Source organism: Pelodiscus sinensis, chromosome 21, assembly GCF_049634645.1.
Source record: "Pelodiscus sinensis isolate JC-2024 chromosome 21, ASM4963464v1, whole genome shotgun sequence".
Classification (NCBI taxonomy): Eukaryota; Metazoa; Chordata; order Testudines; family Trionychidae; genus Pelodiscus; species Pelodiscus sinensis.
The window spans coordinates 17,389,682-17,415,092 of record NC_134731.1 but is presented as its reverse complement, the minus strand read 5'-3'; the positions used below and the strand labels follow the sequence as shown (position 1 = coordinate 17,415,092).

The 25,411-nt window shown below is 50.4% G+C and overlaps 1 long non-coding RNA gene across 1 annotated transcript; it reads left to right on the top strand.

The window, feature by feature from the left end:
- The first annotated feature begins 226 nt into the window (after positions 1-226).
- On the top strand, positions 227-25,064 carry LOC142819282 (uncharacterized). The gene is made up of 3 exons (XR_012897128.1): positions 227-931; positions 22,035-24,390; positions 24,687-25,064. It is a non-coding gene; the product is annotated as an uncharacterized LOC142819282 (long non-coding RNA).
- The last annotated feature ends 347 nt before the right edge of the window (positions 25,065-25,411 follow it).

Here is a 25,411-nt window from a genome sequence, read left to right as displayed (position 1 = left end):
CAGGGAAAGCCCACGCAAATGTGGATTTCTTTTCCCGTATAGAAAGAAAGGAGACAAGAAGCCTGCCAAGGGGACCCTCTGAAGTGGGGGGGAGGGACGGGGCAGGCCAGCCCTGCACTGAACAAGGGGAAGTAGAGCACGCCTATGGGAGGGAATACGCCCCTCCCCCACAACCCTGCTGGGCATGCTCCCAGTGAAGCCCGAGTATAAAAGCCTAGAGCGCAGCTCAGTTGGCCTAGACCTCGGGAGGGAAAGGAGCTCCTGCCAGAGCACCAGAGCCATGGCTACTGCCACCAGTGCCACCGATGCTGCTGACACCACCCTTGAGACAATCTCATCCGCCTTGCCAGCCCCGCCTTGCAGCCAGACTCGCCACTATCACCGCACGCGCAATTGCCGTAGGACACACCAACCCAGCCACTGACGTGGGATCTGGACATGATGGTAGGGTCCACGGTAGCCAGGGGGATGGGGTAGAAAGCAGCCCAGGGCGGGGCACCGGCAGGGACAGGGCGGACTTGGCATGTTTCGGGGAAAGCTCCCTGCCGAACCAGTGGTGGGAACCCCTGGGCTGGGGCCCGGAGGAGAGGGAGGACCCGGGCCCCCTTATTCCACCCTTTACTATGGAACTGTGATTCAGCCTCTGGGCCTGTGGAACTGTGATTAGGCCTCTGGGCCTGCAGAGCAGGGCCTGGAGCTCCAGGGTGCCGGGTCAGGGAGAGACCTGGGATGAAGCAACCCGGTACAATCAGGAGACCTCAGGTCTAACCCCAGCTCTGCTGGCAACCCAGGGTATGACCCTGCTCTGTGCCTCAGTTTCCCCATCTGTAGAATGGCAACAATGAACAGGCTTTGTGAACAGGAACAGCAAGCAGGGAGTTTTGAAAGAGAGTTCTCCAGGTAAAGGAGGAGTAAATCCGGGACCCTCGAGGTAAGTGGCTGTCTGGAGTGTGTGTTTGTGGAGGGGGGAGTTACTTGCTGTGTGCTGAACTTGTGTTTGTCTCTTTGGTTTCTTTGTTTGAAGGAGCGTGTGCTGTGGCCGGCAGCTGGAAGTTTTCAAATCTAAAGATTTGACATCTAGAAGCCTCTGTTAATTGGCTGAGCCTTAGTCAGGAAGCAGGGCTACCAGGCAGACCAGGGCTTTATAAAGCTGTGAGTCAACGATCAGGGAGCTTTGCGACCAGGAGCAGCAAAAAGGGAGTACTGAGAGGGAGTTGGAAAGGGGCCAGGTTTTCTTGCCAGTCTTTATAGTTTAGTTTAAAGGTTTTAATGAAAAACTTCCTGTTTTAACTAGAAACCTTATCAATCAAACTCATACACAGGAAAAGATGCAGACAGAAGCCCAGCAGCAGAGTGGGGGCTATCCTGTTTATTGCGTCGAGTGTAACATGTATGATTACCTGCCCTGTGGGCGGGTGGCGTCTGTGTGCACCCGTTGCAAGGAGCTCCTGATCCTCAGAGACCGAGTTCGGGCTTTGGAGGACGGGGTGGCTGAACTGGAGGAGCTAAGGGAGGCAGAAAGCTATGTTGATGAGCAGGGCTCGACAAATAATACAATCTACTCGCCCATGGCAAGTAGACTGCAACCCGGAAGAGCCGGGTTCGGGCGATCTGCACGAAGGTACCAATGACATAGGGAAGGGTAGCAGAGACGTCCTGGAGGCCAAATTTAGGCTGCTAGGAAAGAGACTGAAATCCAGGACCTCTATGGTGGCCTTCTCGGAAATGCTTCCAGTTTCACGCACAGGGCCAGGTAGGCAGGCAGAACTTCAGAGTCTCAATGGGTATGTCTACACTACCCCGCTAGTTCGAACTAGCGGGGTAATGTATGCATACCGCACTTGCTAATGAAGCCCGGGATTTGAATTTCCCGGGCTTCATTAGCATAAGCGGGGAGCCGCCATTTTTAAATCCCCGCTGCTTCGAACCCCGTGTAGCGCGGCTACACGGGGCTCGAACTAGGTAGTTCGGACTAGGGTGCCTATTCCGAACTACCGGTACACCTCGTTTCACGAGGAGTACCGGTAGTTCGGAATAGGACCCTAGTCCGAACTACCTAGTTCGAGCCCCGTGTAGCCGCGCTACACGGGGTTCGAAGCAGCGGGGATTTAAAAATGGCGGCTCCCCGCTTATGCTAATGAAGCCCGGGAAATTCAAATCCCGGGCTTCATTAGCAAATGCGGTATGCATACATTACCCTCCTAGTTCGAACTAGGAGGGTAGTGTAGACATACCCAATGCGTGGATGAGACGATGGTGTAGGGAAGAGGGGTTTAGATTTATTAGGAACTGGGGACACTTTTGGGAGAGGGGGAGCCTATGCAGGAGGGATGGGCTCCACCTAAACCAGGGTAGAACTAGGCTGCTGGCACTAAATATTTAAAAAGGCCGTAGAGCAGTTTTTAAACTAAGAGATGGGGAAAGCCGATTGGTGCGGAGAAGCACTTATATCGGATGGAGACTTCTCTTAGAGGAGAATCCATTGATAGAGATTCTTGAGGCTGTAGTCAGAAAGAAAGGAGGGGAGAGGACAAACCATGGCCAGAGCAGACAAACAACCACATACAAAGGAATCCAATGCATCAGGGAAGGACAGACAAATAAACAGTAGCAATTTGTAAAGTGCTTGTACACAAATGCTAGGAGTCTGACTGATAAGATGGGTGAACTAGAGTACCTCGTATTAATGGAGGAGGTTGACATAATAAGCATCACTGAAACCTGGTGGAATGAGGAAAATCTGTGGGACACAATCATACCATAAAATATATCGGAAGGATAGAGCAGGCCATGTGGGTGGCAGAGTGGCACTATATGTGAGAGATGACATAGAATCAAATGAAATAAAAATCTTAAATGAATCAACATATTCAATAGAATCACTATGGATTCAATGCTCCAATAATAAGAATTTAGCAGTAGGGATATATTATCGACCACCTGACCTGGACAGTGATACTGACATTGAAAGGCTAAGGGAGGTTAGAGAAGCTACCAAAATAAAAAAAACTATAATAATGGGGGATTTTAATTATCCCCATATTGCCTGGATACATGTCACCTCAGGAAGAGAAGCAGAGATAAAATTTCTCAATGGCTTAAATGATTGCTTCTTGGAGCAGCTGGTACAAGAACCCACAAGCGGAGAGGCAATTCTCAATTTAGTCCTGAGTGGAGCGCAGGATCAGGTCCAGGAGATAACCGTTACAGGACCGCTGGGAATAGTGACCATAATATAATAACATTCAACATTCCTGTGGTGGGAAGAACACCTCAGCAGTCCAGCACTCTGGCATTTAATTGCAAAAAGGGGAATTATGCAAAAATGAGGAGGTTAGTTAAACAGAAATTAAAAGGCACAATGACTAGAGCCAAATCCCTGCAAGCTGCATGGAAACATTTTAAATACACCATTAAAGAGGCCCAACTTAAATGTATACCACAAATTAAAAAACATAGTAAGAGACCTAAAAAAAAGTCACCGTGGCTTAACCACCATATAAAAGAAGCAGTGAGGGACAAAAAGGCATCTTTCAAGAAGTGGAAGTCTAATCTTAATGAGATAAATAGAAAGGAACATAAACACTGTCAAATCAAGTGTAAAAATGTAATAAGAAAAGCAAAAAAAGATTTTGAGGAACAACTAGACAAAAACTCAAAAAGCAATAGCAAAGTGTTTCTAAAGTACATTAGAAGCAGGAAGCCTGCTAAAAAACCAGTGGGTCCCCTAAACGATAGAGATGCAAAAGGAGCAATCAAGGACAATAAAGCCATTGCGAAGAAACTAAATGATTTCTTTGCTTCAGTCTTCAGGGCTGAGGATGTTAGGGAGATTCCCAAATCTGCACCGTCTTTTGTGGGTGATGAATCTGAGGAACTGTCCTGGATTGGTGTCATTAGAGGAGGTTTTGGAACAAATAGAGAAACTTAATGTTAACAAATCACCAGGACCGGATGGCATTCATCCAAAGGTCACACCTCAGATTCTCTCCTGAGCTGTATTTACATAACAGTTAGCACCTTGCAGAGCTAAACAATTGTAGTGGGCACACCCACCTCTCCTTTTAGCTGGCTCATAGCAAGCAGCAGTTCAGTCCCTGCTTACAAATCTATTAGGGTATGTCTACACTAGCCCCCTAGTTTGAACTAGGAAGGCTAATGAGGGCGACTGAAATTGCTAATGAAGTGCAGGATTTAAATATCTTGGAAACTGACTAGCTTGAAGTAACTGCCTGCGTCTACACACAGAAGAGAAGCAGGATTCCGAGATAAACCCCTAAGTTTGAATTAACTGTTAAACCTCATTCCACGAGGAGTAACAGCATTTCATTAGCAATTTCAGTTGCCCTCATTAGCCTCCCTAGTTTGAACTAGGGGGCTAGTGTAGACGTATCCTTAGAGTTCTTTGAAGGGGTTAACAAACATGCGGACAAGGGGGATCCACTAGATATAGTATACTTGGATTTTCAGAAAGCCTTTGACAAGGCCCCTCACCAAAGGCTCTTGTATAAATTACATTGTCATGGGATAAGAGGGAAGGTCCTCTAACCAGATTGAGAACTGGTTAAAAGACAGGAAACAAAGGGTAGGAATAAATGGTAAATTTTCAGAATGGAGAGGGGTAACTAGTGGTGTCCCCCAAGGGTCAGTCCTGGGACCAGTCCTTTTCAACTTATTCATAAATGATCTGGAGAAAGGGGTAAGCAGAGAGGTGGTAAAGTTTGCGGATGATACTAAACTGTTTGAGATAGTCAAGACAGAAGCAGACTGTGAAGAACTTCAGAAAGATCTCACCAAACTGAGTGATTGGGCAACAAAATGGCAAATGAAATTTAATGTGGATAAGTGTAAAGTAATGCACGTCGGGAAAAATAACCCCAACTATACGTACAGTGTGATGGGGGCTAATTTGGCTATGACAGATCAGGAAGAGATCTTGGAGTTATCATGGATAGTTCTCTGAAAACTTCCACACAGTGTGCAGTGGCGGTCAAAAAGGCAAATAGGATGTTAGGAATCAAATATATACTAGCCCAGTGTCTGTGAGTCTGTAACGCTGATGTACACGGCCACACTCCCTGGCCGTGTACGTCAGCACCCCGCACCCCCTTCCCCTCCCTCTGTGGCGGCTCAGCTGGGCCGCAGTGGGGGAGCAAGCAGCAGCAAGCGGCCATTTGGGGTCTGCGCTCAGCCGGGCGCCACGGCGGGAGGGGAAGGAGAGGCGGGGCAGTAACATACACAGCCCCGCCCCCTGGCCGTGTATGTCAGCACCCTGCCCTCTTCTCCTCCCCCACAGCGGCCCGCTTCATTGGGGGTGGGACCAGCCAGGAAGGGAGCGGTGCTGGCCGGGAAGGTGGGGGCCTGGAAACAGCTAATGGGGGGGGCAATGGGGCTGTTCGGGGGATATGGGGGGCCAATGGGAAGCAGGGCTGGTAATGGAGGGGGGTCAGGCAGAACGGGGAAGGCCACGGGATATCGGGGGGGGACCACCAGCCGGGAGGGGGCGGGGCTGGCTGGGAGTAAGGGGGAGCGGGAAGCACAGCTGGGGGAGTTCAGGGGCCACAAGGGTAGCTGGGAGGAAGGGGGGCGGGAAGCAGAGCTGGTGGGGGTGGGGAGAGGTGCAGCAGCGCTGGCCAGGGAGATCAGGAAGAGGAACGGGCCGGCAGGAAGCAGAGCTGGGGGGGTGCAGGGGGGCTGGCCGGGGAAGATCAGGAGGGGAAGTGGGGGAGAACCGGCCAGCCAGGAAGGGGCGAGTGAGCAAATGAACCGGCGGGGAGCGGGATTCACCTGGGCACTTGCTGCCTGTCCCGTGCAGGCTCCCGGCGGCAATCGCAGCCCCGACTCACAGCTGGGACTCCCAGCCGCTCCCCCGCCCCCGCCAGGCTTCCGTCCAGTGCGCAGCCGGAAAAATCAGAGAAATGCACCTGTCCAGTATTTTCTGATTTTTTTAACCAGACAGAGAACGCAAATACCGGACTGTCCGGTACAATACCAGCCACCTGGCAACCCTACCCGCCCCTCCTCCCCCGCAGCGGCCCGGCTGAGCGCGCAACACTCAGCCGAGCCACCACGGAGGGCGGGGAAGGGGGCAGGGCGGTGACGTACACAGCCAGGGGGCGGGACCGTGAACATCACCGCCCCCCCTTCCCCTCCCGCTGTGGCGCTCAGCTGAGTGCTGCACCCCTCAGCCGGGCTGCCACGGGGGAGCCAGCGGCACAAGGGGCCATTTGGGCTCTCCCGTGGCGGGAGGAGAAGGGGGGGCAGGGCGGTGACGTACACGGCCCTGCCTCCTGGCTGTGTACGACACCGCCCCGCCCCTCTCCCTCGCGATGGCCTAGCTGAGCAGGCAGCGCTCAGCCGAGCGCCACAGCAGAAAGGGAAGGGGGGCGGGGAGAGATGGAGGGGAGGGAGAGGCAGGAGGAGGAGGAGAAGAGAGAGGGAGAGAGAGGCAGAAGGCGAGAGAGGCAGGAGGTGGAGGAGAGCTGAGACAGAGAGGGGGAGGCAGTAGGAGGAGAAAGAGAGAGAGAGGCGGCACGAGAGACCGGAGGCTCAGGAGAGAAGACCAAGGTGGAGGAGAGACCTGAAAATCCTGTCTTATGGTGGGCTAATTGGCTAGTTATTAAGAAAGGGATAGAAAATAAGACAGAATATCTTCATTCCTCTTTATAAAACTATGGTTCGCCCACATCTTGAATTCTGTGTACAGGTGTGGTCTCCTCACCTCAAAAAAGATATTTTGGCCTTGGAAAGGGTTCAGAAAAGGGCAACTAAAATGATTAGGGGTTTGGAACGGGTCCCATATGAAGAGAGGCTAAAGCGACTGGGACTTTTCAGTTTAGAAAAGAGGAGACTGAGCGGGGATATGATGAGTGGTGTGGAGAAGGTGAATAAAGAAAAGTTATTTATTAGTTCCCATAACAGAAGAACTAGAGGACTCCAAATGAAATTAATGGGTAGCAGGTTTAAAACTAATAAAAGAAAGTTCTTCTTCACACAGCGTGTAGTCAACCTGTGGAACTCCTTGCCAGAGGAGGCTGTGAAGGCTGGGACTATAGCAGAGTTTAAAGAGAAGCTAGATAATCTCATGGAGGTTAGGTCCATAAAAAGCTAATAGCCAGGGGATAGAAATGGTGTCCCTGGCCTCTGTTTGTCAAAGGCTGGAGATGGATGGCACGAGACAAATGGCTTGTTCATTGTCTTTGGTCCATCCCCTCCAGGGTACCTAGTGTTGGCCGCTGTCGGTAGACAGGATACTGGGCTAGATGGACCTTTGGTCTGACCCAGTGCGGCCGTTCTTATGTTCTTATGAACCACTCTTCAGGTCAGGAGCACTCCAGACAACAGCCAGTTTCTCAGAGGGGTTTTCCTTCATCTCTCCCAAGGGCCAGGGAGAACATACGTAGGATAAAGTCAGGCAGATGGTTGATTAAAGTTTCTTGATTTCCAAATGAAGGATTGAAAGTGCAAAAAGGTTGGTGTGAGCTTGACAGGGTGGGTTGGGGGGGCGACCCTCTCTTTGAAGAACAAACATGGATAATAAACCCGTCTCAGTTCCTATTGAGGAGCGCGAGCTGACCTTATCTATATGCAAATGTTGGTGCTTCCCCCCTGTGAGGGAGGGCAAGCTGGTTAAAGTATGGCTGATAACGGTGGTGCATTTGCATTTCATGGGAAGCCGCTATAAACCTCGCCTCTTTGTTCCCGGGGACCTCTGCAGCATATAAAAAAATCCTGTTGAATTAACAACAGCCCAGTTCTGCTGTGCACCTGTCAGAGACCCACCAGCACCTCCAAGAAGCTGAGAGAAACAGCTCCATGTCCCATTGCTCTCTGTCACAGAGAAACATTTGCATGAAATGGGCTCTTTGCTGCCTAGGAATCCATCTGCTCCTCGTGCTTGTTCCACACCTGAAGACAAGGAGCTCTGAGGGGGACAGCGTGGCTGGTGACAGCAGAGAGTATGTTAGACACTAGAGAAGGGAGGGGCCCTGTTCCAAAAGCCGCTTTTCCCATCTCTCCCCCACACAGGGTATGTCTACACTACAGGGTTTTGTTGGGAAAATGACTGTTTTTCTTACAAAACTTGAGGAAGGTCCACACTGCAATTGCGTTTTTCTGCAAGAAAATCGAAAGAACGGGGGCCAGGGGGGCTCTAGCATTGATAATCCTCATTCTAGGAGGAAGAAGCCTTTTTGCGAAAGAGCTCTCTTGCCAAAAGGCGTGTGTGGGAGGAAAGAGGGAGTTTTTTTGGAAGAAGAGGGAAGAGGAAAAATCACAGGTGCCCTGGTGGCCGCTCCGTCCATAGCAATCACAGGTTACATGTGAGAGAGCGTCCATTCAGTGTCGACACCCTCTTTTGAAAAAGCACATAGCTTTTCTGATGCGCTTTGGCAGTGTGGACGCTCTCTTTCGGATGAAGTTTTTTCAGATCTCTTCCAAAAAAAGCTTCTTCCAGAAGAAGCCTGTAGTCTAGAAGAAGCCTCTGGTAACTTGTCCAGTGTGTTGTCCGACCGGCAGGAAATAACTCAAGGGATGGGTTTTCCTGCCTCTGAATTATGAAAAGGGCACAGGAAGGAATAAGCAAACCAGGAAGACTAAAGAAAAGATCAACCAAGCTTTTGACAAATACAAGCCAATCCCTCGATGGCTACCCAGTGCACAGAATCATGGAATCATAGAACACTAGAACTAGAAGGGGCCTCAAGAGGTCATAAGTCCAGTCCCTGCACGGCAGGACCAAGCACTCTAGACCATCCCTGATGTTTCTCTAACCTGCTCTTAAATATCTCCAATGATGGAGATTCCACAACATCCCTAGGCAACTTATCTCAGTGTTTAACCACCCTGACAGGCAGGAAGTGTTTTTCCTAATATCCAACCTAAATCTCCCTGGCTGCAGTTTAAGCCCATCGCTTCTTGTCCTCTCATCAGAGGCCAAGAAGAATAATTTCTCTCCCGCCTCCTTGTGACACCCTTTTAGGTACTTGAAAACCGCTACCATGTCCCATCTCAGTCTTCTCTTTTCCAAAATAAACAAGCCCCATTCTTTCAGTCTTCCCGCGTAGCTCATGGTTTCTAGACCTTTAATCATTTGTGTTGCTCTTCTCTGGACCTTCTCCAATTTCCCTCACATCTTTCTTGAAATGTGGTGCCCAGAACTGGACACAAGAAGTCTCCATTACAGCTATCCACATTTTTCCACCAGAATTTTCTTTTTGTCAGAAAATGCCGAACATTTTCATGAAAGAGCATTACGTCCAAACATCCATTTGCAGATCAGAAGTGTCGGGTTCCCCCCCTCCGAAGCATGTAAAGGGGCCACCCTGGCTACCAGAGACCTTAAGCACCGCCCCGATCGATACGTCTCCGCAAAGCGTTTCAGCTGTGACAAACGGCCCACTTCAATGAACATACATTTTGTCAAAAATCCTCCGACCAGCTCTATAAATCAGTAGGGCTGCTTTGTCAAGTGCCTGTTCCCCATGGAGCCATCTTGATTTACAGCAGCACTTTGTCCTGAAGACAATAAGGCTCATGGTGAGTTGCGACCTGTTTTGCATCCAAACTACAGAGGCCTTTTAGGTCCCTCTTCAAAGCCCAGACTGATCTGGGCCCCTAGAGATTTAGTCTGTCGCTAAGGGACAAGTTTGCTGCATGAGCAAGGGAGATTGTTTTAATGCAAATAGGCTTAACAATGAATCGTGGAGAGAAAATTGGGGGCGGAGAGAGGAATCAGTTTAAAAAAAAGTCTTTTCACTTCTAGTCTTCTTTTTCCCCCGTGTCCCCATTTTGCCTTTCAATCTGCGTTGGGTAGTTCTTTGAAGAGGTACTACAAAGCCTTTAGTAAAAGCAAAAATGAAAGAAAGAATGCTAGCTCAGATCCCAAATCAGTCCCGCAGTACATGTCTAGACTCCCACATTACGAATACATTTACTCCTTTTCAAGAAGGTGTTGGAAAAATCAGCTCCTCTTTCAATTCTTCTGCTGAGCCCCACACTTGGGAGTCAATGCATCCCTGTTTGGATGGGTGATGAAAAGACAATACAAACAGTGACCCCTTCTGGCTCACACTGACTCGTCCCTCGCACTTCCCTTGTACTTTCCAGTTCCGAATGTCATGCACACCCCTCTGGGGAGGGAAGGGGGATGTTTGCCATCTAAATCCTGATTTGTGGGGAAGCTTATGTTTAGTTCTGTATTGCACACCAGCCTGTGCCAGCGCTATACAAAATATAAAGTCCTATGGGCCTTCGTGCCAAGGTGTCCTTTTTATTATGCTTCAGGGGTAGCTGAGTTAGTCTGTACAGGATAAACTTAAAACACAACAAATAGTCTGGTAGCACTTTAAAGACAAATAAAACCTGTAGATGGGATCATGAGCTTTCGGGGGCACAGCCCACTTTTGGATTTAGGGCCTTTATCTGGCCTCTTGAGTGCTTACGTCACTCTTCACTCCTGCCCCATAGTACTGACATATACTGAGTTAGGTAAACAGGGTTAGTGACCATTGCTTCCTGTCACAAGTGCCTGCTTGGTTTGCTTGCACACTTTTCACCAGCATTACACCAACATTGGTGCAAGCAGGTTTCTATCTGTATTTACAGGCCAATACTGATCTTCGACTCAGAAGCGTACACGCGTGTGTGTGCGTACCTGTTTGTTATTTGCACTCCTTGTGTTCGTAACATTTCAGTCAGCCAGTCAGGAAGCAGATAACAATACCATGTGACTTAGGTGACCGGTTACATACCAGAAGTTGCAAATAATCCAGTTGAATTGTTAGGGGCAGGGCCTTAGTGATGTATTTTGTTCAGCACCTAGAAAGCCCCGATCCGGCCTCAAGACCCTACTGGAAAGCTAGTAAAAAGTAATGGTGACCAATTGGAAGCTATGACGTAAAAGGTCGGTTGAATTATTAAAAACAGCAAATGCACCAAGGCCTGAGATGGGAGCTGCTAACCGCTTCCCAGGGTGTGAAAGGCTGTTACGAGGAGAAGTGAGAGAATTGTTCTGGGCCACTGGGAAGGCGCACTGGGCTTACATTGCAGCAAGGGAGGCTTAGGACAGTCACCAGGGAAAACTTCAGGGTGGTTAAGCCCAGGGACAAATTGCCTGGCTCTCACTGCTGTCCCTCAAAAAGAACTCTGGTGAGAAGGAAACTCCCTGTGACTTTACCTGTAGTAAAACCCACGGCACGACTCAGCACAACCCATAGTACTGCTCAATGGCTAGGGCCCAGAGCCGCCATGCCGGGCAGGGTCACCAGCCACACCGCGTTACCTAGCTTTCAACCAAAGCTGTGAACCAGCATTTCAAAGCCAATTAAAACAACCTTAAGCAATCACGTGTAAACAAACCCAGCTGCAGCTCCAAATGAGCACTAAGGAGAGACCGGAAAACCTGGGAATCCTCATGTAGCATAAGAACATAAGAATGGCCAGACTGGGTCAGGCCAAAGGTCCATCCAGCCCAGTACCCTGTCTGCCGACAGTGGCCAATGCCAGGTGTCCCAGAGGGAGTGAACCGAACAGGTAATGATCAAGCGATCTCTCTCCTGTCATCCATCTCCACCCTCTGACAAACAGAGGCTAGGGACACCATTCCTTACCCACCCTGGCTAATAGCCATTAATGGACTTAGCCCCCATGAATTTATCTAGTTCTCTTCTAAACCCTTTTATAATCCTAGCCTTCACAATCTCCCCAGGCAAGGAGTTCCACAGATTGACTGTGCGCTGTGTGATGCTCCAGTGGGGGAGCTGGGTTAGTCTGTAACTGGAAAACCATAAAAAACAATGCGTAATCTAGCAGCACCTTAGAGACTAACAAAACATGTAGATGGGATCATGAGCTTTCATGGGCAGCCAAGCTTTCATCCTTTGCAGCCAAGGGGCTGGGCCACTGCTTCCCGTGGCTCCCCTTGCCTGCAAACTATGAACCGGAGCCAATGGGAGCTGCGAGGCTCCATGGCCGCGGCGCCAGTATATAAACAAACTGGGATGGCCAGTTAAAGAGTTTCTGAAAGTGTTTCCGTGGTACACTTACAGAAACTGATGTGACTGAGAGGCTTACCAAGCTGATCAAACCTTCAGATCGCTACCCCTTCCTGCTTCTCCATGTGGGAACTAACGATACGGCCAAGAATGACGTCGAGCGGGATATTGCGGATATTGTGGCATTGGAAAGAAGGATTCAAGAATTCGGCGCGCAAGTGGTGTTCTCGTCCATCCTTCCTGTTGAAGGGAAAGGACTGGGCAGGGATCGTTGAATTGAGGATGTAAATGCAGATGGTGTCGCAGAGAGGGCTTTGGTTTCTTTGACCATGGGACTCTGTTCTGGGTACAAGGATTGTTAGGAAGAGATGGGATCCACCTAATGAAGAGAGGAAGGAGCATCTTTGCGGACAGGCTTGCAAACCAAGTGAGGAGGGCTTTAAACTAGGTTTGTCGGGGGGCAGTGACCAAAACCCTGAGGGGAGTGGGAAAGTTGGATACCGGGAAGAAATGCAGAGAGGAATGAGCAAGAAAGGAGGACCCCTTTCCGAATGGAGAAGATAGGGCGATCAACTGGTTACCTGAAGTGTTTGTACACTAATGTGAGAAGCCTGGGAAACAAACAGGAAGAACTGGAGACCCTGGCCCAGTCCAAGAAATATGATTTAATTGGGATAACAGAGACTTGGTGGGATGACTCACATGACTGGAGCGCTGTCATGGAAGGGTATAGACTGTTCAGGAAAAACAGGCAGGGGAGAAAAGGAGGAGGAGTTGCACTATATGTAAGAGAGCACTACAGTTGCTCTGAACTCGAGTATAAAGAGGGAGAAAAACCTGTTGAGAGTCTATGGGTTAAGTTTAAAGGAGCAAATAACAGCAGTGATGTTGCGGTTGGTGTCTGCTACAGGCACCGAATCAGGTGGATGAGGTAGATGAGGCTTTCTTCGGACAGCTGAGAGACGCTTCCAGATCACAGGCCCTGGTTCTCGTAGGGGACTTTTAATCACCCTGACATCTGTTGGGAAACCAATACGGCAGTACACAGGCAATCCAGGAAGTTTTTGGAGAATGTTGGGGATAACTTCTTGTGCTGAAGGATCCGACCAGGGGCCATGCGCAGCTTGACCTTCTGCTCACAAACAGGGAGGAACTAATAGGGGAAGTGGAGGTGGGTGACAACCTGGGAAGCAGTGATCATAAGATGGTAGATTTCAGGATCCTGACCAAAGGAAGAAAAGAGAGTAGTAAAATACACACCTTGGACTTCAAAAAAGTAGATTTTGACTCCCTCAGAGATCTGATGGGCAGAATCCCCTGGGATGCTAACATGAAGGGGAGAGGAGTCCAGGACAGCTGGCAGTATTTTAAAGAAGCCTTATTGAAGGCACAGAAAGAAACCATCCCAACATGTAGTAAGAGAGGCAAACATGGTAGGAAACCAGATTGGCTTACAGAGGCAATCTTTGGTGAACTTAAGCACAAAAAGGAAGCTTACAAAAAGTGGAAACTTGGACAAATGACCGGGGAGGGGTTTAAATGTATAGCGCGAGAATGCCGGGGGGTTATCAGGAAGGCGAAAGCGCAAATGGAATTGCGACTGGCTAAGGATGTGAAGGATAACAAGAAAGGTTTCTACAGGCATGTTAACAAGAAGAAGGTGATCAGAGAGGGTGTGCGGCCCCTAATGGATGAAGGAGGTAACCTAGGGTACGTCTACACTACAACGTTAATTCGAACTAACTTAGTTCGAATTAGTTAATTCGAACTAAGCTAATTCAAACTAACGGATCCAGACTAAAAAACTAGTTTGAATTAGCGTTTTGCTAATTCGAACTGGCATGTCCACATTAAGTGGACCCTGAACCGGGCTTAAGGATGGCGGGAAGCAGTGCCGGCAGGGCATCAGAGGAGGACTTAGAGCATGGAGATGCTGTCTCAGGCTAGCCGAGGGCTGTGCTTAAAGGGTCCCGACCCCCACCCCGGACAGACAGTTCTCAGGGGTGCCCCACTTGCAAAGCAGTCCTGGCTTGGAGTGCCCTGAGTGCCCACACTGGGCACATCACAGCACTCCGCCATCAGACCGGCTGCACTTGCCGCAGGCTGCCATCTGGGGAGAGGGGGCAATTGGGGGGCTGCAGGAGAGCTTCCACCCCCAGAAGCCCGCAGAGCCAGCCCAGTCCTCCCCATCGGGGGCTCGTGCCCCATTCCTCCCTCACCTCCTTCCACTTACCCTTCCCTAGCCCCTCTTCTTGATGTACAAAATAAAGATAACGTGTCTTTCAAAATGGAATCTGTCTTTATTGAACAAAACCAGGGGAGACTGGGAAAAGGAGGTGGGAGAGGGGAAGAGAGAGGCTGGGAGAGGGGAGGGCAACTAACATGATCAGGGGTTGGGAACAGGTCCCATATGAAGAGAGGCTAAAGAGACTGGGACTTTTCAGCTTAGAAAAGAGGAGACGGAGGGGGACAGGATAGAGGTCTCTAAAAGCAGGAGTTGGGTGGAGAGGGTGCATACAGAAAAGTTCTTCCTGAGTTCCCATAAAGAAGGACTAGAGGACACCAAAGGAAAGGAATGGGTAGCAGGCTTCAAACTAGTAAGAGAAAGTTGTTCTTCCCAAAGCAAATAGTTAACCTGCGGAACTCCTTGCTGCAGGAGGCTGTGAAGGCTACAACAAGTCATGGAGGTTGGGTCCATGGAGTGGTATTAGCCAGGGGGTAGGAGTGGTGTCCCTGCCCAAGGTTTGTGGAAGGCTGGAGAGGGATGGCACGAGACAAATGGCTTGGTCACTGTCTTCGGTCCATCCCCTCCAGGGTCCCTAGGATTGGCCGCTGTCGGCAGACAGGCTACTGGGCTACATGGACCTTTGGTCTGACCCAGGACGGCCATTGTAAGCTCAGGGCTCAGGGTCGGGGGTCTCAGTGGACCCCCTTGATTCTCTTGCACACCTGCTCCTGGGTGGCCAGCCTGGCAGCTCTCCTGCCCAAGCTGGCCACTTTCTTGTGCCTAGTGCGGAGATCGTGGATGAGGTCCACGATGTCCGCACTAGCCCAGGCGGGTGCCTGCCTCTTGCGGTCCCGGGCAAGCTCCCGGGAGCCGCCAGCCTGATCCCGGGAAGAGGGGGAGGGCTGGGGGGCATCGGGTGGGTAGCTCGATCCGTGCCAGGTGCAGGGTCTGCTGGTGGGGTGGTGGCAGGCTTGCACCTGGCACGGGCACCGTAGCCAGCCCGTGCCCCTTTAAAGGGTCCGGGGCCGGGAGCGGGGCAGTAGAGTTTCCCTGGTGTTGGCCAGAGTGGCCACCAGGGAAACCTGGGGAGGGCTAGCCTCCTACTAGTTCGAATTAAGGGGCTACACATCCCTTAATTCGAACTAGCTAGTTCGAACTAGGCTTAATCCTCGTGGAATGAGGGTTACCTAGTTCAAACTAAGCGCTCCGTTCGTTCGAATTACGTTCGAACTAACGGAGCGCTAGTGTAGCACCTATGAAAGTTAATTCGAACTAACGTCCGTTAGTTCGAACTAACTTTGTAGTGTAGACATACCCCTAGTGACAGATGATGTGGGGAAAGCTGAGGTACTCAATGCTTTCTTTGCCTCTGTATTCACGGACAAGGTCGGCTCCTGGACTTCTGCGCTAAGTGACTCAAGATGGGATGAAGATGGACAGCCCATGGTGGGTAAAGAACAGGTTAGGAACTATTTAGAAAAGCTAAACGTACATAAATCCATGGGTCCGGACTTAGTGCATCCGAGGGTACTGAGGGAGTTGGCAAATGTCATTGAGGAGCCTTTGGCCATTATCTTTGAAAAGTCGTGGAGATCGGGAGAAATCCCGGATGATTGGAAAAAGGCAAATGTAGTGCCCATATTCAAAAAAGGGAAGAAGGACGATCCAGGGAACTATAGGCCGCTCAGTCTTACCTCGGTCCCTGGAAAAATCATGGAAGGGATCCTTAAGGAATCCATTTTGAGGCACTCGGAAGAGAGGAAAGTGATCAAGAATACTCAGCATAGATTCACCAAGGGCAAGTCGTGCCTGACCAATCTGATTAGCTTCTATGATGAGGTAACTGGCTCTGTGGACATGGGAAAGTCAGTGGATGTGATATACCTTGACTTTAGCAAGGCTTTTGATACGGTCTCCCACAATATTCTTGCCAGCAAGTTAAGGGAATGTGGATTGGACAGTAAGATGGATAGAAAGATGGCTAGAAGGCCGGGCCCAGCAGGTAGTGATCAACAGCTCGATGACAGGATGGCCGTCGGTTTCTAGCGGAGTGCCCCAAGGTTTGGTACTAGGACCGGTTTTGTTCAATATCTTTATTAATGACCTGGCTGAGGGGATGGATTGCACCCTCAGAAATTTTGCAAATAACACTAAGCTAGGAGGAGAGGTAGATACGTTTGAGGGCAGAGATAGGGTCCAGAGTGACTTAGACAAATTGGAGGATTGGGCCACAAGAAATCTGATGAAGTTCAACAAGGACAAGTGCAGAGTCCTGCACTTGGGACGGAAGAATCCCAAGCATAGTTACAAGCTGGGGACCAACTAGTTTAAGTAGTAGTTCTGCAGAAAAGGACTTTGGGGTTACAGTGGATGAGGCGCTGGATATGAGTCAGCAGTGTGCCCTTGTAGCCAAGAAGGCTAATGGCATATTAAGTTGCATTAAGAGGAGCATTGCCAGCAGATCCAGAGATGTCATTATTTCCCTTTATTCGGCTTTGGTGAGTCCACATCTGGAGTGTTGTGTCCAGCTCTGGGTCCCCCTCTACAAAAAGGATGTGGACGCATTGGAGAGGGTCCAGCGGAGGGCAACCAAAATGATTAGGGGGCTGGAGCATTTGACTTATGAGGAGAGGCTGAGGGACTTGGGTCTGTTTAGTCTGTAGATGCAAAGAGTGAGGGGGGATTTGATAGCAGCCTTCAACTTCCTGAAGGGAGGTTCCAAAGAGGATGGAGAGAGGCTGTTCTCAGTAGTGACAGATGGCAGAACAAGGAGCAATGGGCTCAAGTTGTGGTGGGAGAGGTCCAGGTTGGATATTAGGAAAAACTAGTTCCCTAGGAGGGTGTTGAAGTACTGGAATGGGTTCCCTAGGGAAGTAGTGGAGTCTCCATCCCTAGAGGTGTTTAAGTCTCGGCTTGACAAAGCCCTGGCCGGGTTGATTTAGTTGGGATTGGTCCTGCCTAGAGCAGGGGGCTGGACTTGATGACCTTCTGAGGTCTCTTCCAGCTCTATGGTTCTATGAATGTATTATTCTATGAAACACTGATCTAGATCATCCCTGACAGGTGTCTGTCCAACCTGCTCTTAAATATCTCCATTGCTGGAGATTCCACAACCTCCCTAGGCAATTTATTCCAGTGTTTGACCACCCTGACAGGTAGGAAGTTTTTCCTACTGTCCAACCTAAACCTCCCTAGCTACAATGTAAGCCCATTGCTTCTTGTCCTGTCCTCAGAAGCCAAGGAGAACAATTTCTCTCCCTCCTTCTTGGAACTCCCTTTTGGGTGTGTGTAATGTGAGCACCCATACAATGCACAGTCATAGCCATGTGTTGAATATGATCCTCCCGCCCTTGTTCACAGCAGTTTTAGCTGAAGCCTGCAGTTCTCACATCACCGAGTTCTGGAATCAGCAGTATACAGGAGAGGAAGCAGATGTGACCCTGACTGTCTATGTCAGAGTGAATGGGAATGGACCCAAGGGAAGGAAGGTACCATTGCTGAACACACAGAGCATTCATTCGCTGTTACGTCCTTGGTACAGCTACATCCTTATCTATCCCAAACAAGCAGGAAAGGGGGTATCAAACACTGTCTGGGTATGTCTACACTACCCCGCTAGTTCGAACTGTAAACCAATAGGAGCAGTTACCAGGGTCACGGTTACTCAGACCCCTTACTTAACCCTACACACACACATGTTGCCAACCATCTATCAATGCCTAACCATGGGAACATCTTCCAGAGAGTCTCCTGCCAAAAGTTTCTGCAGGGATTGCTGGCTGGCATTCAACAGCCTGGGCAAGGCATGCAAGAGAGCTGAGTAAGTGATCATAATGGAATCCACAGCTCTAGAAATCTCCTCTTTGCTACAGCTCCAGCCAGTACTGTCCTCTCAGCAGCCACTCAACATCAAGCCTGATTTCTTCCCCTTCCCCTGCTGTGTGGGAGGGCGGAGGGGTCATTTCTAGTCCTAAATTCACACTTGCCTCTCCTGATGCTCTGAACTTCACTTGCTCGATTACTGAATTCTCAGGTCTTGGACTTGACTAGCTGATTCTTCGCAGGGAACGTCTCCGTCTCTCCCTTCAGGGTCTCTGACCTGACACACTTTCCTTTCACACTGCAGCTCGCTTCATTAAGCTTTCACCGTGCCTGCCTCTCTGTCTGTGGCTTCTGTTCTTGGTCTTTGCTCTTTGGCTTGCACAAAACAACACCCAGGGCTTTATCAACACAGACACTTTCATGCTGAGGTTAACACCACTAAAACCAAATGGCCTAATAACTGTGAAGTCATTTGGTAGTAGGCTATTGGTCTGAGGCCAGTTTTATAGTGTCTGCAAAGGGGAACTTCCTTGCTTACTTGTAGTAGGCTTGCAGTTCCAGTGGAATTAAAAATAATAACTTTCTATTGCTCTTGGCAGTGAATATAAAGAAAGCACCAGTGCAATGAGGTTGTTTATAGCGATTTTAAGATGGAGGGAGGGAGGTGAAGTCTTGACCTCACTTAAGGACTGAAAAACACTCTTCAAGAGGGACAGGATTTCATCTGTGCTCACCACCTTGAGATGACAATGTAATGGTCCAGTCTGGAAATCAGATTTGTCTAAAGTACTTCTACAGCCATGTTACCTTAATACCTGACAAAGTCCCATGTACCCCTGTCATGACACCACTGTGTTGCCTCAAACACCAAACCATCACCGTACCTCATTTCGACGTTTGGCACTGTCTACACAGCAGGAAGTCAACGGAAAAGCAAGCTTCCAACTTCCCTTACTCCTCGGGAAATGAGGGTTACCACGAGTCCTCCAGCTAGACGTTATTTCAAAAGAATGGCTTGCTGTGTCGACACGCTCTTTGTTATTGTAGAATAACGTCAGTTCTGAAATAACGCTGCTGTGTAGACATACCCAAAGTTACCCAAGTCAGGAGGGAAGGTCGAAAACGGCCAGTCACAGTGGGACTTGCTTTGCCCTGTGACTCATACTTCACCTTGATGAACATTTTTCAGTTTTTTTTAATGGAAAGTGAGTGTCATTTCACTGGAAAACTGTAGGGATTTGGTAAACCAAAGATGTTTAGGTTTTTCATTGAAAACCAATCGTTTTCTGGGAGGGGTTAATTTTTTCATCAGAAAACCCCCAAAGTGCATTTTACCAAAGCTGGGTTTTGATTCCCACTAGTGCATGGGATGGGGGCAGCGCAAAAGAGCCAACCTGTCTGATCCAGCCATGCCCCTGCCTGGAGGTGGAGCATATGCTCCCTTCTGTGTCTATGTATGGGAATTATATTAACTCTGCTAAGTCAGCGCTTCCCTTCTGCATCCCCTGCCATGCCAAGCAATTCAGGCACTGGCACCATTAAGATACAGACATGCTAGACCCAATATTCAGACTGATAAACTGAGGCAGAGAGAGAGAGAGGAGGGTCCAGCCCCATAGTCCTGCCTGCCAGCTTGCTGCCTTAACCCCTGGACAATACTGCGCTGTGTGCTCTCCCTGTCATTTGTCTGGCCTTAAGACGTGGTCATGGCATCCCCATAGACACGTGCTACCCAGGGGTGCCCAGAATGCATGTGAAGGGTGCTGCACAATTCCCGGAGATGCTGGGTGCTTTTTGCTCCCATTCTCTCAGGGCAGAACCATCACGGAGCCCTCAACACTTTGCAAAATCAAGTGCTGAGAGGGTAGCGAAGGCGGCTGCAAGCACAACCCACGGGCAAGTGTGTCCCACACATCTCCACTCTGCACCTCCTCCAGAGAGCCCCTTGCAGCCCCCAGCTAGCCCACTTCCACAGCGCACCTTTCCAGCTCAGGAGACTGCCGGTTCCCTCCCCAGGTCTGGCGGGGGAGACGCCCAGGCAGTGCGGAGAGGCAGGGTCTGGCAGATGGCAGGGCTGTTTGCTTCAGGGCTCCTGCTAGCACAGTGAGCTGCATGGACGCGAGGCTGCTCCCAGACACTTTCAGCTGCTGAGTGGGGACGGTTCTTAGTGCTGCTTCTCAGGGGATTATGGCTGTTTTCATAGTTAGCTCCTGCCACAGACTTATTGTGAAGGTCTGCCTGGCTTTTAGGGGCCTCCTGGTAACTGCAAGGATGGAGGGGAAAAGGCAGAATCGGCCTGAGCTCTCCCATTGTGTTCCCTGATATATTTATCAGAGCAGCTGTGAGCTCCCGTCCCCTCGCCCTAACTCAGGAGAAACCAAACGACAAGCACCCCCCTTCTCCCCGGTCTCTTGTCCCGGCAGCCCAAGCACGGGCTGGACCGGCTCCCCCTCCAGCGCCGGGGGGAGCGTATGGGAGAGATTTGACCTGAACAGCCCCTCCACGATTCTGGACCAAATTGCCAGTCTGCCAGGATTTTCCTGCAGGCTCCAGGAGTCAAAGATCTGTCTGTCAAAGATCGTCACATGACGAGCAGCCCCAGCCCCCCACAGCTGTGGTCAGAGGATCAGCCCTGCAAATAGCCCCCTATTTTAAAAGAGAATCCTAGAACACTAGAACTGGGAGGGACCTCGAGAGTCATCGAGTCCAGTCCCCTGCCCTCACGGCAGGACCAAGAACCATCTACATTATTAGTTGGGATTGGTCCTGCCTAGGGCAGGGGCTGGACTTGATGACCTCTCGAGGTCTCTTCCCACCCTAGGATTCTATGATTCTGTCCCCGATAGATCCCTGGTAGAAAGGCTGCTGATGGCAGGATGTTCTCTAAGAGGCATTCTGATGTCTGGGACTGACTACTCCCTTGGGGTATGTCTACACTACCCCGCTAGTTCGAACTAGCAGGGTAATGTATGCATACCGCACTTGCTAATGAAGCCCGGGATTTGAATTTCCCGGGCTTCATTAGCATAAGCGGGGAGCCGCCATTTTTAAATCCCCGCTGCTTCGAACCCCGTGTAGCGCGGCTACACGGGGCTCGAACTAGGTAGTTCGGACTAGGGTGCCTATTCCGAACTACCGGTACACCTCGTTTCACGAGGAGTACCGGTAGTTCGGAATAGGACCCTAGTCCGAACTACCTAGTTCGAGCCCCGTGTAGCCGCGCTACACGGGGTTCGAAGCAGCGGGGATTTAAAAATGGCGGCTCCCCGCTTATGCTAATGAAGCCCGGGAAATTCAAATCCCGGGCTTCATTAGCAAGTGCGGTATGCATACATTACCCCGCTAGTTCGAACTAGCGGGGTAGTGTAGACATACCCTGGATCTGTCAAGGCCAGACCTGTTCTGTGAGGCACACTGCAGAGTGCACCGTCCTACCTGGTCAGTTATGGAGCGGGTGGCACTCTGGGCATGGTCTGTTGGGCAGCTGTGCTTAAGATTTATTCGCTGTTTTACTGTAGCACCTACCAGCTCCATGGGACGAATCCCATGGTGCTAGGTGCTGTACAAACACAAAACAAAAAGTCCCTGTCCAAATCATCTCCTCATCTAGCCCAGTATTGCATTACTCTCTATGTACATTGTACAGCAATCAGGACAACAGGGAGAGCTTTTGAAATGTCCACCTTAAAATGCTACCTTCCAGCAGCACCATTCTGAAGGAGCACAGCGTGCCAAAGATGCCTGCTCCTTGTGTGCTAAATGGCAGTCACCTTCCACCCCAGAGGTGGCTGCGGCAAATGCTGAGGTTTACACATGGACATAAAGTAGGTGTGGATTGTGCCATTTAAAAGACCCTTTGCAAATATATTTTTGGAGACATACTTCTAATAACTCAGTCACTTTAAAGAATAACAGATAGGGGTTTTATGGCTTTGGGTCTTGTTTCATTTATTATTTATAATTAAAGTCTTTTTTTTTTTTTTTTTGGCCAGAAAGAAAGAAAACTCTCCTGAACTCATTATTGAGCTGACTCAGAGATTTACTTTTTTTGCACTGGCTACTCTTCCATTCCTCTCCTTGTGACTGCTAATTTCTTCAATTTTCCACTTCAATCCTTTATTGGCGTGATAGCCTGCCCAGCCTTAAGCATATTTTCCTTGTCTTTGAATTTTATCTCGCTCTCTTTTTGTAATTAAAAAGCAGCCCTGAATTAGGTCACTGGAAATGTTTCCACTTCCCTGCCCCTAACGAGAACCCCACCCCAAACTGAATCCCTTCAAACCTTCGTGTGTGGGGGAGGGGGGCGTTTTGCAAACCTTTGCATCAGGAAATAAGATGCATTCCGCATTTGACTTATTACTGGGGTTTCCTTAATTCAACACTCTCACTGCAAAGAGGCATCAGGGGATCTAACGCTCTGAACAAGAGCTGGTAAAGAAAGGCTCATGTGGAACAAGACAGGGTGTGAATTGAAAGTGCTACTGTGATTCGGGAATAACTCCCCGATTAATCTGCCATTGATATAGCAGGCTGCGTATTCCACAGGACCCATTCTGGTCAGTTTCCACATGCAGACCAACCCTAAGTTCTTCTCTGTTACAAACAGCTTCTCTGACATCATGAGAAATGGGCCCCTGTTAAAACCCTCCATCAGAATGTTTGTCTCTTTATAAAGCCCAGTCGTGAGCAAAGTCTCCTGAATTGCAAAGAGGGGGAACTGGAAATCAGTTCTCAGCTTCCCCTGAGATGTGGAATCCCACAGCCACTGAAGTGAATGGCAAAATGCCCCAGTGGGGTCAAGATTTCACCCATGGCATTTGATTTGTTGTTTGGCTGCCACCCATTACCATTGTCAGTCCTCAGTGAATGCAAACGGATGTGATTTCATTGATTTCACCGGGGCTACCCCAAGCACCCAGGTCCATAATCAGGCCCTGCATCTGCATGAAGCCCCGATGACCTCAGCTTGGTTTGCAGGTGTGAGATCTTGGACCCCAGCAGCGACTCGGGATTGAGAAGCAGGGTTTTATCTTGAGCCCATCTCAAATTGTCCAGTGATTGCAAAACTCTTGCATCGTCTGAGGACTGTCATGAAAAGCCCCGTTTTTCATGGCTTCCTGAGAAATTCTCCCTTAGGAATCAAATCTCCTCTGATTGGTCTTTAGAGGATTTGCTGTGATCCTTGAGTGTTTCAGACAAATCCCCACCATCCTTTTTTGAGTTATTGGAGGGTGAAAAAAAATACCCCTTTAAGATTCTGCAGTGTGCTTTGATTTTCACCTCTCCTCCTTCCCCCTGCAAAGAGCAGACTCCTCCATTAAAAGTATCTCCCTGGAAAGAGCCGCAAGCCAGACAACCAAGGAACCCCAGAAAGGCTCCCTAGGGGCAACACCCGACCGCAAACACCCCCTTGAAACATCCACAGCACTGACCACCAGGAGCTGCAGACCAAATAAAGGCCAAATTCCCATCCCTGTCCAAGGCTGGAGCAACCCCATTGGCTTGGACTGAGCTATTCCACGTTACGCCACAGGGGCTACGTCTAGACTGCAGGCTTCCTGCGCAAGAAGCTTTTTGGAAGAGATTCTTGCTCCAGAGCGCATCCACACACAGGGGGCGCGTTTGCGCAAGAGAGTGGCCAGACGGATTGGACGCTCTCATGCATGAAAGGCCACCCGGAACCACTTCAGCCAGGGCTTTCGGTCTCCAGTTGCTTCCGAGGGCTGGTGCCGGAGCCCTGCAGAGACAGGCGCTTAAAGGGACCCCCGGACAGCCATTCCTCTGCTGCTGCTGCCTCTTCGAGGGGCAGCGAAGCTCTCACAGTGCCTGCTGTGGTTGCCCTGTTCTTTTCGGACACTGTAGCTTTGTTCTTGGTGCCATGGAGCAGAGCTGCCCCTGGGCATGTGACGGTCCCACACGGCCATGCTGCAGTTCCTGCAGCACTTAGTGCCAGCTGCCTTGCTGGTCCTGCAGGACCTGGACCCCAAGCTCCTTCTGGGGACCCTCTCCGGGGCTGCGGCTGCTCCACTCTGGCAACCGCACCCCATTGTGGAGAGGCGTCTTTGGAGGCTTGACACCAGTTTGAACTGGTGGGACTGGCTGGTCATGGAGTGGTGGGACAACCAGCAGTGGCTCCAAAATGTCCGTATGCAGCAGGCCACCTGGCTGGGGCTGTGTGCCTGGCCCGGCCCCGCCCTCCAGAAATGCGCCACCCACCTGCGGCCGCCATCCCCCTGGAGAAGCGAGTCGCCATCGCCCTCTGGAAGCTGGACACCTCCCACAGCTACCCGGTTGGGGGGCAACCAGTTTGGCGTGGGGAAGTCCACCGTCGGGTCCCTCCTCATGGAGGTAAGGAGCTCTTGGGTGCAGTCCCTGCAAGAGGGGAGAGTGTTGCATAAGGGGCACCCTCGGGAAAGGGGGACTGTTGGCTGTGGGGGGTGGAGTGGTGGGAGGGAAGCCCTGTGCCCAAGAGTTTGTGCCAGCCTACCCTCACACAACCCTGCTGCTGGGGGGAGGCAGCCTCATACGAGGTGGCTCGTAGGGTGTTGGGGGAGCAGGGGAGGGGAGCAGGGTGGCCACCTCCCAAGGGCTCAGGCACCCTCTCTCATTCTCTGTGTTGTGTGTTTCTCTGTCTCCTCCTGCAGGTGGTGAGGGCCATCGACTCCTCCTGCTGCGGAGGGTCGTCCATCTGGGAGACCTGGATGCAGCCATGGCTGGATTTGCTGCCCTGGGGTTCCCGAGCTGCGGGGGGAGCAATCGATGGGACCCACATCCCCATCCGCACACTGCACCATCAAGCGGCCCAGTATATTAATAGGAAGGGCTACTTCTCCAAGGTTATGTCTACACTAGCTCGTTAGTTCGAGCTAGGTAGGGTAATTAGGGCAAACGTAGTTGCAAATGAAGCCTGGGATTTAACTATCCCGGGCTTCATTTGCATGTTCCCGGGCGCTGCCATTTTTAAATCCTCCTTAGTCCGAACTCCGTGCCCGCGGCTCCACGCGGCTACACGCGGCACAGAATAGGTAGTTCGAATTAAAGATCCTAATTCAAACTACTGTTACTCCTCATGGAATGGAATGAGGAGTGATGGTAGTTTGAATTAGGATCTTTAATTCGAACTACCTACTCCGTGCCGCGTGTAGCCGCTTGCCCTAATTACCCTAACGAGCTAGTGTAGACATACCCCAAGGTGCTGCAGGCCCCGGTCGACCACCGGGAACACTTCACAGACATTTGTGTCAGGTGGTCGGGCAGGGCACACGGTGCCCGCGTGTTCAGGAACTCAAGCCTGTACCACGAGCTGGAGGTGGGCGCATTCTTCCCCCACCATGAACTTACTGTTGGGGATGTGCAGATGCCACTATGC